The sequence below is a fragment of the Hordeum vulgare genome, chromosome 2H (genome assembly GCF_904849725.1).
Source record: "Hordeum vulgare subsp. vulgare chromosome 2H, MorexV3_pseudomolecules_assembly, whole genome shotgun sequence".
In the NCBI taxonomy this organism is placed as follows: Eukaryota; Viridiplantae; Streptophyta; class Magnoliopsida; order Poales; family Poaceae; genus Hordeum; species Hordeum vulgare.
This window is the reverse complement of record NC_058519.1, coordinates 188,978,000-188,992,271: the sequence shown is the minus strand read 5'-3', so window position 1 is coordinate 188,992,271 and position 14,272 is coordinate 188,978,000.

The following is a 14,272-nucleotide window of genomic DNA, read 5'->3' as shown; positions in this document are numbered from 1 at the left end:
TAGTAGGGTGCTTTATGGAGTTGTATATTCAGTTTTTGTTGCAAGTTTGATCTTTGATTCCTTGGAATAGGTGGAGCCCAAGGGCATGAGTTTTTGTGTGATAAAAGTAGGGGTTTTGCTCTACACTATAGTGGTGTCAATTATCACTTGGTGTAATGTGTGTGCAAACTATGCCTAGAGAAAGTGGGCATGTGGCTGAAAAATTCCAGTTTAGTGAAATCTGAAATTTCACTAAGTCTGGGATTCTGGAAACATTTTCTTCCCCTATAGATGAGGTTGTGCTGGTCATTCTGTTGAGAACTGGCCTTAGTTCAGTGCTAAGATTTTGAACCTGATATGTTTGCGAAGCTCCCTGTCAAATTTCAACTCATTTGGAGTCCAGTAGGTTGTGTTTTGATTGCTGTCAAAAACTTCAGGACACAGAGAGAAACTCAGGTGCAGGAATTTTCACAAAGTCCCTGAGATCTGATGGTTTTGGGAAAGTTTGTGGCCTTGTATCTTCTAGAGTTTAGTTCCTTTTGCTGTGATTCTTGCTGGTGCTTGTAGTGATCTTGGTTGGCAACTACCACATATACTATTTGTCATGTTTGGAGGCCTGTAGCTATGTTGCATGTAGCTCCCAAATAGCTAAGATGCACATTATGGCAGATTATGTAGTTTTGTCATTTTGATCAAAGTGTGTGCTTAATTGGTGTTGTGGTGTTCTACCTTGCTCCAATTCATTCATGTTGGGTTGTTACATGTCTTGGCAACCTGGGAATACCAGATTTGTGCCAATTGTGAGTGTGGTGTTGAATCTTCCACGTAGAGCGTCATATCTTGTTTCGTTGATTCCCGTTGATCCGTAGCTCCGTTTGCAATGTTCTTTATATGGTTTTGCACCGTTTTCACGAGCCACATCTGATCATGTCATTCTGATGCATGTCAAAATAGCTTAGTGCACAGTTCTGTACAGAAACTTGCAGTAGTTTATTTTGCTTGTGCTAGTGATAGAAATAGTGGTGCATGCTCAACTTTCATCTCATGCATCATGTGATTGTTGCATCTTGTGGTGCTGCTGTTCATTGGCTGTTATTCTTATGTTGGGTAGCACCGGGAGCGGAGAATGAATACGTGGAGTCAGGAGAGTACGTGCAGGACGATCCAGAACCATTCCAAGCCGAGGATATCACAGGCAAGATGATATGACCTTGATTCCATCTCTAGACTTGTTATGTTAGTTTCGTTTCCATGTCATATTGCTCGCTGCCTACCACTGAAATTAAATTGCCTCTTCATATGCCATGAGTCCAGACACCGAACTCCTTCCTAGCAAACTTGCATGGCTAAGTAGGCTTGCTCAGTTACTAATGTTAGCATTGCTAGTTGCAGGTGTTTTGACTCATGTGATAACATGAGCTTGATATCATTATATTAAATTCTGTTATTTAATTAATGCACCTATACACTTGGTAAATGACGGGAGGCCTAGCCTCTTGCCGGGTGCTTTGTTCCGTTATTGCCGCCTTAATTACCGGTTACCGGTGTTTGATTCCATAATGATCGCTCCTAACACGTTCGGGGTTGTTATGGGGACCCCCTTGATAAATCGCGTAGTGCTAAGGCTTGTTCGGTAGGACCCAACTTTGGTGTTAATTTGCTAATCACTTAATAATAAACTGCATAGGGAATAGCTACCCCGAGGATTCTAATCAACAACCCGGGCCAATGCTCCTCATGAGTGTTGGTTCAAATGAGAGCACTGTGCGGGGCCAACTCAGGGCAACTTGAGAGATTTCTATCAGGCCACTGTACGCGTCGCTCATCCGTCGTGTCCTGAGACTGAGATACGCGGCTCTTATCAGGGTCTTCGACACGTCGGGAGGTCCTGCTAGCCTTGCCTTACCTTAGCGGTATATCTTGCGTATAGGAATCCCAGTGAAGCTTTGGTTTCCCCCAGAGTTGAGGTTTTCCTGTAAGGAATCCGACGAGATCACGAGATTCGTGATAGAGGATGCCTTTGCGGCCTGTGTTCGTTTGTGATGGACTAGTTGGAGCACCCCTGCGGGGTTTAATCTTTCGGAAAGCCGTGCCCGCGGTTATGTGGCAACTTGGAATACTTTGTTAACATCCGGTAGTAGAGAACTTAAACATAAATAAGTAAAACTGCCAACTGTGTGCGTAACCGTGACTGTCCCTTCAATGATCTCTCTTCGATCGGGAACACGGTGGGGTTATGAATGCCGTAGGTAGGTGTTCAGGATCACTTATCGATCAAGTAGCTCCGATCGTTAGCGTAGACCACCTTCCCTTCTACTTTGCGTAAGTTAGCCACTTAATCAAGCATAGGATGCTGCAGCCTGATACAATTTACACTACTGGAATTCCTATATTTGCCGTCTGCCAAATCTTTGCCATTAGCGAGCGGACGGCGAAGAACCTCTTTACCGCGTGTTGGCAAAAAACTGACGGTAAAGAGGAGGCTGATGGCAAAATACATATTTGCCATCAGCCACCTCTTTGCCGTCTCTCAACAGACGGCAAAGGTAGGGATGACAGACGGCAAAGCTATCCCACCCCACCCCTCCTCTCTCCCCATCCCACCCCGGCCCCACCGACCCCTTTGCCGTCTGCCTGACTAGCTTTGCCGTCCGTGGCAGATGGCAAAGGGGATGGACCCCCCAAACGTTAACGGTCGCCGCGCGCCCCACCTCTCTCCTCTCTCCCACGCACTCTCTCTCACTGCTCTCCCTTCAGCGCCGCCGCAACCCCTCAGCGCCGCCGCAGCAGCCCCCAGCCCCCAGTGCCGCCGCCGCCCCACCGCCGCCGCCGCCCCACCGCCGCCGCCGCCCCACCGCCGCCGCCGCCGACGCCACCCCCCACCCCACCTCACCCCCTCTCTCTGCGAGCGCCGCCGCCTCCCTCGTCGTCACCCTCCGCCCGCACCCTCGCCCTCGCCCTCCTCACCGTCCTCCCTCCACCCGCACCCTCGCCCTCGCCCTCCTGGCCGTCCTCCCTCCGCCCTCGCCCTCCCATCACCGGCCAGACCCCCTCCTCGCTCAGCGGCACTCCTCCCTCCACCGGCTTGGAGCAGCAACCCCATGGCAATGACGAGGTCACCCGGACGGCATTGACTCCCGAGACCAGCGTCGGAGCCAGGAGCAGCAGCCCTTCGACCGATTCCTCTCGCCCAAATCACAAGGTGAGCTCCAACAATGGATTTCTACCAATGTTTTTTGACTTTGGATAAGTACTAGTGGACTGGACAGAAACTTGTTATGTGTTGAATATCCCTTAATTAGTTTATGCCACCAGCGTCTTGTTTTAGTTTAGGTTTAGGTTTAGATTTAGTTTTAGTTTAGGTTTATGTTTAGTCTTAGGTTTATGTTTAGTCTTAGGTTAGTTTCCTGTTTAGTAGAAGAAAATAAGAAAAAGTAGAAGAAGAAGAAGAATAAGTAGAAGAAGAAAAAAGGAGAAGAAGAAGAAGAAGAGCTAGAGGAGGAGGAGGAGAAGAAGAAGAATAAAAAGAAGAAGAAGAAGAAGGAAAATAAGAAGGAATAAAAGGAAAAGGCAAAAGGAAAATAAGAAAAGAATAAGAAGAAGAAGGAGAAAGGAGAAGAAAAAAAGAAGAAGGAAAAGAAGAAGAAGGAAAAGAAGATGAGGAGAAGCAGGGGCGGAGCTAGGATTTAGGCATAGGGGGGGCGAGACGATGGTGAAGCCAAAAAAAATTGTGCCTTTTGACTACTAAAAGTTTTATACCTAGTATACAAAAAATGCAGCAGGAGCATCCCTTAGCTATAGCTAGTAATGGTGAACAATTTCATATAAGTGCCACATATATAGAGAGAAGGTGTAACCGAAATACTCCAAAATTATGAAATGAAATAAAACATTATCGTATATAAGTTTAAGATGTAAGAACTAGAAAAATCTTCATGTAACTAAATGGTAGTATTCAGTGTATCCAAATTAGTTGGGTCAACACTTACACTATACCTGATGTGGAGTTGGTAGGAACCAATGCGTACACATCCTTAAACACACATGATCAATTAGTTAGTGTTGCATTAGGAGAAAACGATCAAGATTTTCAAAAAACATACCTAGAGAATTAAATCCACCCCATCTTATCCCCTCCACTGCTAGGTCGAAGCAAATCGACTGGTGGTAGCTAGTCACCAGGCACGCAACAAGCATCCCTGATCACCAACGCTACAAAATGTCAGGGCGCCCGAGCTTCAGAGTTCTGATCGATTATGTACGCCTATGCCCTCGAACTGCAATGATGGCCACGCCAACCAATTAATTGAAACACAAACATGATTAGATCAAAGGATAGTTGCTAGATCATAGCATCTTCCCTAACCACCATGAATGGATCAGCGATAACGCTTGACCAAACCCTATCATGGTCGTGGGCGGCGGCGACAACGGATCGATTGCGTCAGTACGTGTGTTGTGGATGGTTATCAATATATTGCCTGATGCGTTCACAAACAGCAGACATCCTGGACAACACATGTCATTTGGACTATACAACTTTGGGCTCTTGGGCCAACCTGCAACGTTCAATGCATAAAACAAAGGCGTGTGACTATGCTAATGACGGATAACATTTTTTTTTGAATCTTCTAATGCCGGCTAGCTAAGCAAAGATCACATATAAGATTAGTACTAGTCCCCCTTACGGATCCATGGGGGTGGCCGGCCCATAGGGGGGGTCTAGCCCCCGCTCGCCCCCCATTGGCTCCTCCCCTGAGGAGAAGAAAGAAGAAGAAGAAGAAGAAGAAGAAGAAGAAGAAGAAGAAGAAGAAGAAAAATAGGAGAGGAAGGGAAGAATAAGAGGAAAAAAGAAAATAATAATAAGAAGAAGAAGAAGAAGGAGGAGGAGGAGGAGGAGAAGGCCAAGGACCTTCTAGTCCTTCTCCTCCTCCTCCTTCTTCTCCTTCTCCTCCTTCTTCTTGATTTCTTCTTCTTCTCCTCCTCCTCCTCCTTCTTCTCCTATTTCATATTATCCTTGCTTTAATTAACCCAACAATGACATAATTAGCCCATTTAGCTCCAAAATACCATAATAAGCTCAAAATGGCATAAGAACCTTGGTTAGCTCATGAATATTATATACGTAGCTTGTTTTCCTCTAAAATGACATAATTCGCCCATTTAGCTCAAAAAAGACATAATTAGGTAATTTAGCTCCAACAAGAGGAGAAGAGGAGAAGAAATAGGCAAACTGAAAAGAAAGAAGTAGAAGAGATGAAGAAGAAGGGAAGAAGTAGGAGGAGGAGAAGGCCAAGGACCTTCTATCCTTCTCCTCCTCCTCCTTCTCCTCCTCCTCTTCCTTCTTCTTGATTTCTTCTTCTTCTCCTCCTCCTCCTCTTTCTTCTCCTCTTTCATATTATCCTTGCTTTAATTAACCCAACAATGACATAATTAGCCCATTTAGCTCCAGAATACCATAATAAGCTCAAAATGGCATAAGAACCTTGGTTAGATCATGAATATTATATACTTAGCTTGTTTTCCTCTAAAATGACATAATTAGCCCATTTAGCTCAAAAAGACATAATTAGGTAATTTAGCTCCAACAATAGGAGAAGAGGAGAAGAAATAGGCAAAATGAAAAGAAAGAAGAAGAAGAGAAGAAGAAGGAGGAGGAGGAGGAGGAGGAGGAGGAGAAGGCCAAGGACCTTCTATCCTTCTCCTCCTCCTCCTCCTTCTTCTTGATTTCTTCTTCTTCTCCTCCTTATCCTCTTTCTTCTCCTCTTTCATATTATCCTTGGTTTAATTAACCCAACAATGACATAATTAGCCCATTTAGCTCCAAAATACCATAATAAGCTCAAAATGGCATAAGAACCTTGGTTAGCTCATGAATATTATATACTTAGCTTGTTTTTCTCTAAAATGACATAATTAGCCCATTTAGCTCAAAAAGACATAATTAGGTAATTTAGCTCCAACAAGAGGAGAAGAGGAGAAGAAATAGGCAAAATGAAAAGAAAGAAGAAGAAGAGATGAAGAAGAAGAGAAGAAGGAGGAGGAGGAGGAGGAGGAGGAGAAGCCCAAGGACCTTCTATCCTTCTCCTGCTCCTCCTCCTCCTCCTCCTCCTCCTTCTTCTTGATTTCTTCTTCTTCTCCTCCTCCTCCTCTTTCTTCTCCTCTTTCATATTATCCTTGCTTTAATTAACCCAACAATGACATAATTAGCCCATTTAGCTCCAAAATACCATAATAAGCTCAAAATGGCATAAGAACCTTGGTTAGCTCATGAATATTATATACTTAGCTTGTTTTTCTCTAAAATGACATAATTAGCCCATTTAGCTCAAAAAGACATAATTAGGTAATTTAGCTCCAACAAGAGGAGAAGAGGAGAAGAAATAGGCAAAATGAAAAGAAAGAAGAAGAAGAGATGAAGAAGAATAGAAGAAGAAGAAGGAGGAGGAGGAGGAGGAGGAGGAGGAGGAGGAGAAGGCCAAGGACCTTCTATCCTTCTCCTCCTCCTCCTCCTCCTCCTTCTTCTTCTTGATTTCTTCTTCTTCTCCTCCTCCTCCTCTTTCTTCTCCTATTTCATATTATCCTTGCTTTAATTAACCCAACAATGACATAATTAGCCCATTTAGCTCCAAAATACCATAATAAGCTCAAAATGGCATAAGAACCTTGGTTAGATCATGAATATTATATACTTAGCTTGTTTTCCTCTAAAATGAAATAATTAGCCCATTTAGCTCAAAAAAGACATAATTAGGTAATTTAGCTCCAACAAGAGGAGAAGAGGAGAAGAAATAGGCAAAATGAAAAGAAAGAAGAAGAAGAGATGAAGAAGAAGAGAAGAAGAAGGAGGAGGAGGAGGAGGAGGAGGAGGAGAAGGCCAAGGACCTTCTATCCTTCTCCTCCTCCTCCTCCTTCTTCTTGATTTCCTCTTCTTCTCCTCCTTCTCCTCTTTCTTCTCCTCTTTCATATTATCCTTGCTTTAATTAACCCAACAATGACATAATTAGCCCATTTAGCTCCAAAATACCATAATAAGCTCAAAATGGCATAAGAACCTTGGTTAGCTCATGAATATTATATACTTAGCTTGTTTTTCTCTAAAATGACATAATTAGCCCATTTAGCTCAAAAAAGACATAATTAGGTAATTTAGCTCCAACATGAGGAGAAGAGGAGAAGAAATAGGCAAAATGAAAAGAAAGAAGAAGAAGAGATGAAGAAGAAGAGAAGAAGGAGGAGGAGGAGGAGGAGGAGGAGGAGAAGCCCAAGGACCTTCTATCCTTCTCCTCCTCCTCCTCCTCCTCCTCCTCCTTCTTCTTGATTTCTTCTTCTTCTCCTCCTCCTCCTCTTTCTTCTCCTCTTTCATATTATCCTTGCTTTAATTAACCCAACAATGACATAATTAGCCCATTTAGCTCCAAAATACCATAATAAGCTCAAAATGCCATAAGAACCTTGGTTAGCTCATGAATATTATATACTTAGCTTGTTTTACTCTAAAATGACATAATTAGCCCACTTAGCTCAAAAAAGACATAATTAGGTAATTTAGCTCCAACAAGAGGAGAAGAGGAGAAGAAATAGGCAAAATGAAAAGAAAGAAGAAGAAGAGATGAAGAAGAAGAGAAGGAGGAGGAGGAGGAGGAGGAGGAGAAGGCCAAGGACCTTCTATCCTTCTCCTCCTCCTCCTTCTCCTCCTTCTTCTTGATTTATTCTTCTTCCCCTCCTCCTCCTCTTTCTTCTCCTCTTTCATATTATCCTTGCTTTAATTAACCCAACAATGACATAATTAGCCCATTTAGCTCCAAAATACCATATTAAGCTCAAAATGGCATAAGAACCTTGGTTAGCTCATGAATATTATATACTTAGCTTGTTTTCCTCTAAAATGACATAATTGGAATATTTAGATCAAAAAGAAGGAGAAGGAAGAAGAAGAAGAAGAAGAGAAGAAGAATAGAAGGAGAAGGAGAAGAATAAGGAGGAGGAGGAGAAGAAGAAGAAGGAGGAGGAGAAGAAGAGAAGAAGAAGGAGAAGGAGGAGAAGAAGAAGGAGAAGGAGAAGGAGCCGTCCTTCTTCTCCTTCTTCTTCTCTCCTTCTTCTCCTCCTTCTTCTCCTTCTTCTTCTCTTATTTTTTCTTCTTCTCCTCCTCCTTCTCCTTCTCCTTCCCCTTCCCCTCCTCCTCCTCCTCCTTCTTGTTTTTCTTCTCCTTGTTCTCTTATTGCTTCTTCTCTTTATTCTTCAATTTAGCTTATTTTTCATATATATGTTGTTGTTCTTCTTCTACTTACTTTCTTATTCCCATTTTGCAGATTGGATGTACTACATGCATGGAAGCTGGCGTTGGAGTGCTTTAGTTTCCGTTTTTATTTGAGTTGATGAACAATGTGTTGGTTCTTTGTATGTGTTGATGAACAATGTGTTGATGAACAATATATGTGCAACTATATGCATGTATATATGGATGAAACTTCGTATGTGTTGGTTCTTTTGATATATGGGATGTACGTTGATGAACAAATGGCATTGATGAGCTTTATATGTATATCATATATGTGTTGTGATCTATTTATGATATATGTGCTCTGAATTATATGTATATGTGATGTGAAATAGAAAAAATAAATAAAAATGGGAAAATATAGGATCTTTGCCGTCTGCCAGCTGATGGCAAAGGCCTTTGCCATCAGCCAGCAGACGGCAAAGGTGCCACGTGGCGCCCAGCTGTGCAACCTGGGCAGTAGCAGCTGGCCATATAGTCTCTTTGCCGTCCGCCTGCTGGGTGGGCAGACGGCAAAGAAGAGGGCACAGAGGAGGGGGCAGAAGACAAAAGTGGAGAGAGGGGGAGGGGAGGACACGGCAGACGGCAAAGATAGTCAAGGGGGCAGACGGCAAAGATTGCCCGGAGGCAGACGGCAACGCTTGCCGAGGAGGCAGACGGCAAAGCTTGCCGAGGAGGCAGAAGGCAAAGCTTGACCGGGAGGCAGACGGCAAAGGCTCCGTTAACCCCTAACGGAGGCAACGCCTCTCGGCTGCCGTCCCAAACTCTTTGCCGACTGCTCCTCAGGAAAGCCGTCCCAACAAGAGGAGAAGAGGAGAAGAAATAGGCAAAATGAAAAGAAAGAAGAAGAAGAGATGAAGAAGAAGAGAAGAAGGAGGAGGAGGAGGAGGAGGAGGAGGAGGAGAAGGCCAAGGACCTTCTATCCTTCTTCTCCTCCTCCTCCTCCTCCTTCTTGATTTCTTCTTCTTCTCCTCCTCCTCCTCTTTCTTCTCCTCTTTCATATTATCCTTGCTTTAATTAACCCAACAATGACATAATTAGCCCATTTAGCTCCAAAATACCATAATAAGCTCAAAATGGCATAAGAACCTTGGTTAGCTCATGAATATTATATACTTAGCTTGTTTTCCTCTAAAATGACATAATTATCCCATTTAGCTCAAAAAAGACATAATTAGGTAATTTAGCTCCAACAAGAGGAGAAGAGGAGAAGAAATAGGCAAAATGAAAAGAAAGAAGAAGAAGAGATGAAGAAGAAGAGAAGAAGAAGAAGGAGGAGGAGGAGGAGGAGGAGGAGGAGAAGGCCAAGGACCTTCTATCCTTATCCTCCTCCTCCTTCTCCTCCTTCTTCTTGATTTCTTCTTCTTCTCCTCCTCCTCCTCTTTCTTCTCCTCTTTCATATTATCCTTGCTTTAATTAACCCAACAATGACATAATTAGCCCATTCAGCTCCAAAATACCATAATAAGCTCAAAATTGCATAAGAACCTTGGTTAGCTCATGAATATTATATACTTAGCTTGTTTTCCTCTAAAATGACATAATTGGAATATTTAGCTCAAAAAGAAGGAGAAGGAAGAAGAAGAAGAGAAGAAGAATAGAAGGATAAGGAGAAGAATAAGGAGGAGGAGGAGAAGAAGAATAAGGAGGAGGAGAAGAAGAGAAGAAGAAGGAGAAGGAGGAGAAGAAGAAGGAGAAGGAGAAGGAGCCCTCCTTCTTCTGCTTCTTCTTCTCTCCTTCTTCTCCTCCTTCTTCTGCTTCTTCTTCTCTTCTTTTTTCTTCTTCTCCTCCTCCTTCTCCTTCTCCTTCCCCTTCCCCTCCTCCTCCTCCTCCTTCTTGTTTTTCTTCTCCTTGTTATCTTATTGCTTCTTCTCTTTCTTCTTCAATTTAGCTTATTTGTCATATATATGTTGTTGTTCTTCTTCTACTTACTTTCTTATTCCCATTTTGCAGATTGGATGTACTACATGCATGGAAGCTGGCGTTGGAGTGCTTTAGTTTCCGTTTTTATTTGAGTTGATGAACAATGTGTTGGTTCTTTGTATGTGTTGATGAACAATGTGTTGATGAACAATATATGTGCAACTATATGCATGTATATATGGATGAAACTTCGTATGTGTTGGTTCTTTTGATATATGGGATGTACGTTGATGAACAAATGGCATTGATGAGCTTTATATGTATATCATATATGTGTTGTGATCTATTTATGATATATGTGCTCTGAATTATATGTATATGTGATGTGAAATAGAAAAAATAAATAAAAATGGGACAATATAGGATCTTTGCCGTCTGCCAGCTGATGGCAAAGGCCTTTGCCATCAGCCAGCAGACGGCAAAGGTGCCACGTGGCGCCCAGCTGTGCAACCTGGGCAGTAGCAGCTGGCCATATAGTCTCTTTGCCGTCCGCGTGCTGGATGGGCAGACAGAAAAGAAGAGGGCACAGAGGAGGGGCAGAAGACAAAAGTGGAGAGAGGGGGGAGGGGAGGACACGGCAGACGGCAAAGATAGTCAAGGGGGCAGACGGCAAAGATTGCCCGGAGGCAGACGGCAACGCTTGCCGAGGAGGCAGACGGAAAAGCTTGCCGAGGAGGCAGACGGCAAAGCTTGACCGGGAGGCAGACGGCAAAGATTGCCGAGGAGGCAGACGGCAAAGGCTCCGTTAACCCCTAACGGAGGCAACGCCTCTCGGCTGCCGTCCCAAACTCTTTGCCGACTGCTCCTCAGGAAAGCTGACGGCAAAGAGCTTTGCCGTCCGCTTTGGGGGGCAGACGGCAAAGAAGGTCCTATGCCGTCGTAGGCTGACGTAGAAAATTTGCCGGCCGTGACAATCTTTGCCGTCTGTGGTACTGTCTTTGCCGTCCGGGTATTTGTCTTTGCCGTCCGTGATGGCAGACGGCAAAGAAGGTGATTCCTGTAGTGTTACCCCTACCTTACCCAATAACATGACTAGTTCTGGCACCAAAGTCTTAGATTGCTGAGTCCCCGTGGCTCACGGATTCCTCCGAAACTCCCAGGAGGTACAGGTACCCCAGAGACTGATGATCCCGACGGCACCCAGCTGGCGTGGGAGTACGACGAGGAGACAGACCGCCTCTACGTGAACTACCCAGAGGACTAAGCCGTGGTCGTGATCGTGGGCCTGCAGCAGGGTAGCATAGCATTTTCCATGTTTTGTAGTCCGTACCGGAACTACCTTGTTTGTATATGTGTTGTACTTTGAGTTATTAATAAGAAGACAGTTGAATCCCGAATTGTCTACTTGTATTATTATTTTGTGCTATGATACTTGCTTGCGAAACGCTTAGATGCGCTTCTTTCCTATTCGGGGGCCTCGACCCCCAGATCGGAAAGGACCGCATCTTGGTCGTTACACCTCCTAAGCCATCCAAGAAAAAGGATGATGAGGATTTTGAGCGCTTCGTTGAGATGATAAGACACGTCTTTCTGGAGATGCGGTTAACTGATATGCTCAAGATGTCTCCGTATGCCAAGTACATGAAAGATATCATGACTAATAAAAGGAAGATACCAGATCTTGAGATCTCCACCATGCTTGCCAACTACACTTTTAAAGGTGGAACTCCTAAGAAACTTGGTGATCCCGGAGTGCCGACTATACCTTGCTCCATTAAAGGAAACTACGGAAGAACGGCCTTATGTGACCTTGGATCCGGTGTTAGTGTTATGCCGCTTTCTCTTTATCGTAGACTTGAATTGGATAAGTTGACACCCACTAAAATTTCTCTACAAATGGCCGACAAATCAACTGCTTTCCCTATCGACATTTGCGAGGATGTGCCTGTTGTGGTTGCTAACACCACTATCTTAACAGACTTTGTTATCTTGGATATTCCCGAGGACGATGCCATGACTATCATCCTCGGAAGACCCTTTTTAAACACTGGAGGGGCTGTTATAAATTGCAACAAAGGCAATGTCACCTTCCATGTCAACGGTAATGAGCACATAGTGCACTTTCCAAAGAAACGATATCCAGTACATTGCATCAATGCTATCGAAAAGACTTCATCGATTCTTATTGGGAGCTTTGAATGCCCTATTCCTCGTGTCAAGATGAAGTATGATTTTCTTGTTGGGGAGATACATATCCCCATTGAGGTGACTTAGTGGCTATTCGAAAATTCTCTGTTCTCTCTTGCGATTCGAGAAGGTTTTGTCATGAGGACTTGATCAATCCCATTGACGGATTTCTTTCGATGACCATGAAACGGATGAATCAAAGTGTTACATACCTCTGTTTTGAGTTGTCCTTTTCTGTTGCTTAGAATAAAAATGATAGAATTAGTTTAGTTTTTCTTGTTTCCTGTTTTAGTGTCCCGGAGAAAAATACCTCGAAAATAAAAGTTCTCCGATGGTCCCGAAAATCTAGTATGATTTTTTCTGGAATTTTTGAAAATTTCTGGGCCTGAGAACTGGCCTGGGGACCAGACCAGTGGGACACACGCCCTGCCACCGCCACCTACCCCCTGGTGGCGGGGTGCAAGCTTGTGGGGCCCACAGGCACCCCCTCCACTCATTCCAGCTCTCTGCCTCTTCTTCCACCTCCAAAAAAAAATTGTTTCGTAGCTCAAACCCGTGTTCTTGCTCATTTGGCTGTGATTTTCGATCTCCTTTCGCAAAGCACCATTCTCCGAACGATTTTGGGGAAATTACGCCTTGGTAAGTGACTCCTCCATTGGTCCAATTAGTTTTTGCTCTAGTGCTTTATCCTTCGCGAATTCTTGCTACCTTGGTGACCCTGTTCTTGAGCAAGAAATGTTGATTTCAGCTGGTCCCAAGTAGTTTTAGCGCGTGATACGGTCTCTAGGCACTAGTAGGAGTAGTTGCTACAAGGTGTGGTGGGTCTTTATTCACTTTTCTCTTGAACTTAAAAAATTTCAGCATAAGTAAATTATGTTCAGGAGGAAGTTTCATGGTGGTTCCTCGAGTAAGAAGGGTCCTCGTCTCTCCTTTCGGGAGCACGAACCTTTTCAACTAAGGGACGCACCGATACAACCATGTGAACGGCCTTCCGATGAGTTCTTGATTGAAGCAGGTTTTAAGGATGAGTTTGATGCACTTGTCCGCAATGCCGGGTTAGAAGAATTCCTCTCAGATAAATGTGAACATTATGCTATGCTTAATGCCTTTTTCATGCACATATTTAAATTTTTAGCTGGCCATGACTCTTCCATGTTGTTTGATCTGTACGATAAATCCTATACCGTGGATCTGGAGGATTTCAAGAGGATTTGCAAGATACCCGATTGGGGTAGTGTTAATGATCCTCCTAAGTCCTCGGTCAGAGACTTTGTCTCCAGTATAACTGTTGGAGAAACTAGAGATATCACACAAGCCACCATAGGAAGCATCCATTTCCCTGCCTTGCACTACCTTGCCCTCTTCATAGGTAGGTGCATTAACGGCAAGGGTGCACATTGTCACCTATGCGCTTCCGACCTTAGTATCCTTAAGAGCGCAGTAACAGGTGACAGGAGCTTCAATATGGGAGCTATAATAGCAAGGAGGCTGAATAAAAATGCCAGTGAGGGGGATTTCTTTGGTGGAGTTTATGCTACATGCTTAGCAAATTTTCTTGGAGTATCCATCCGTCCAGAAGACCGTCCTCTCCGTACAGCCTACCTTGATCGTGTCGCTCTAACATGCTACCAGTTCCTTGAGAGAGATCGTGGATCCCTCCTATACCGCTTGATATTTAACTGGCAGCGTGTTTTCCATATTACCCTTCCTGCTCCTGCTTTCTTTGATTTTCAGGTTAAACGAAGATACTACATAACCATAGGAGAGGCAGAGGAGTATGAGAGCGAGGCGACGGCTGTTCGACTTCGTGAGGCAGCTGTTCAGGCAGTGGCTGCAACACTCCCATATAACACCCATTATGACTTTGGGTTTCGCCAGGATCATCCATGGGAGTAAACCAAGCTAGGCCAAAAGCCTAAGCTTGGGGGAGTACGTGTTCTCACCGACTTTACATTCATGCTT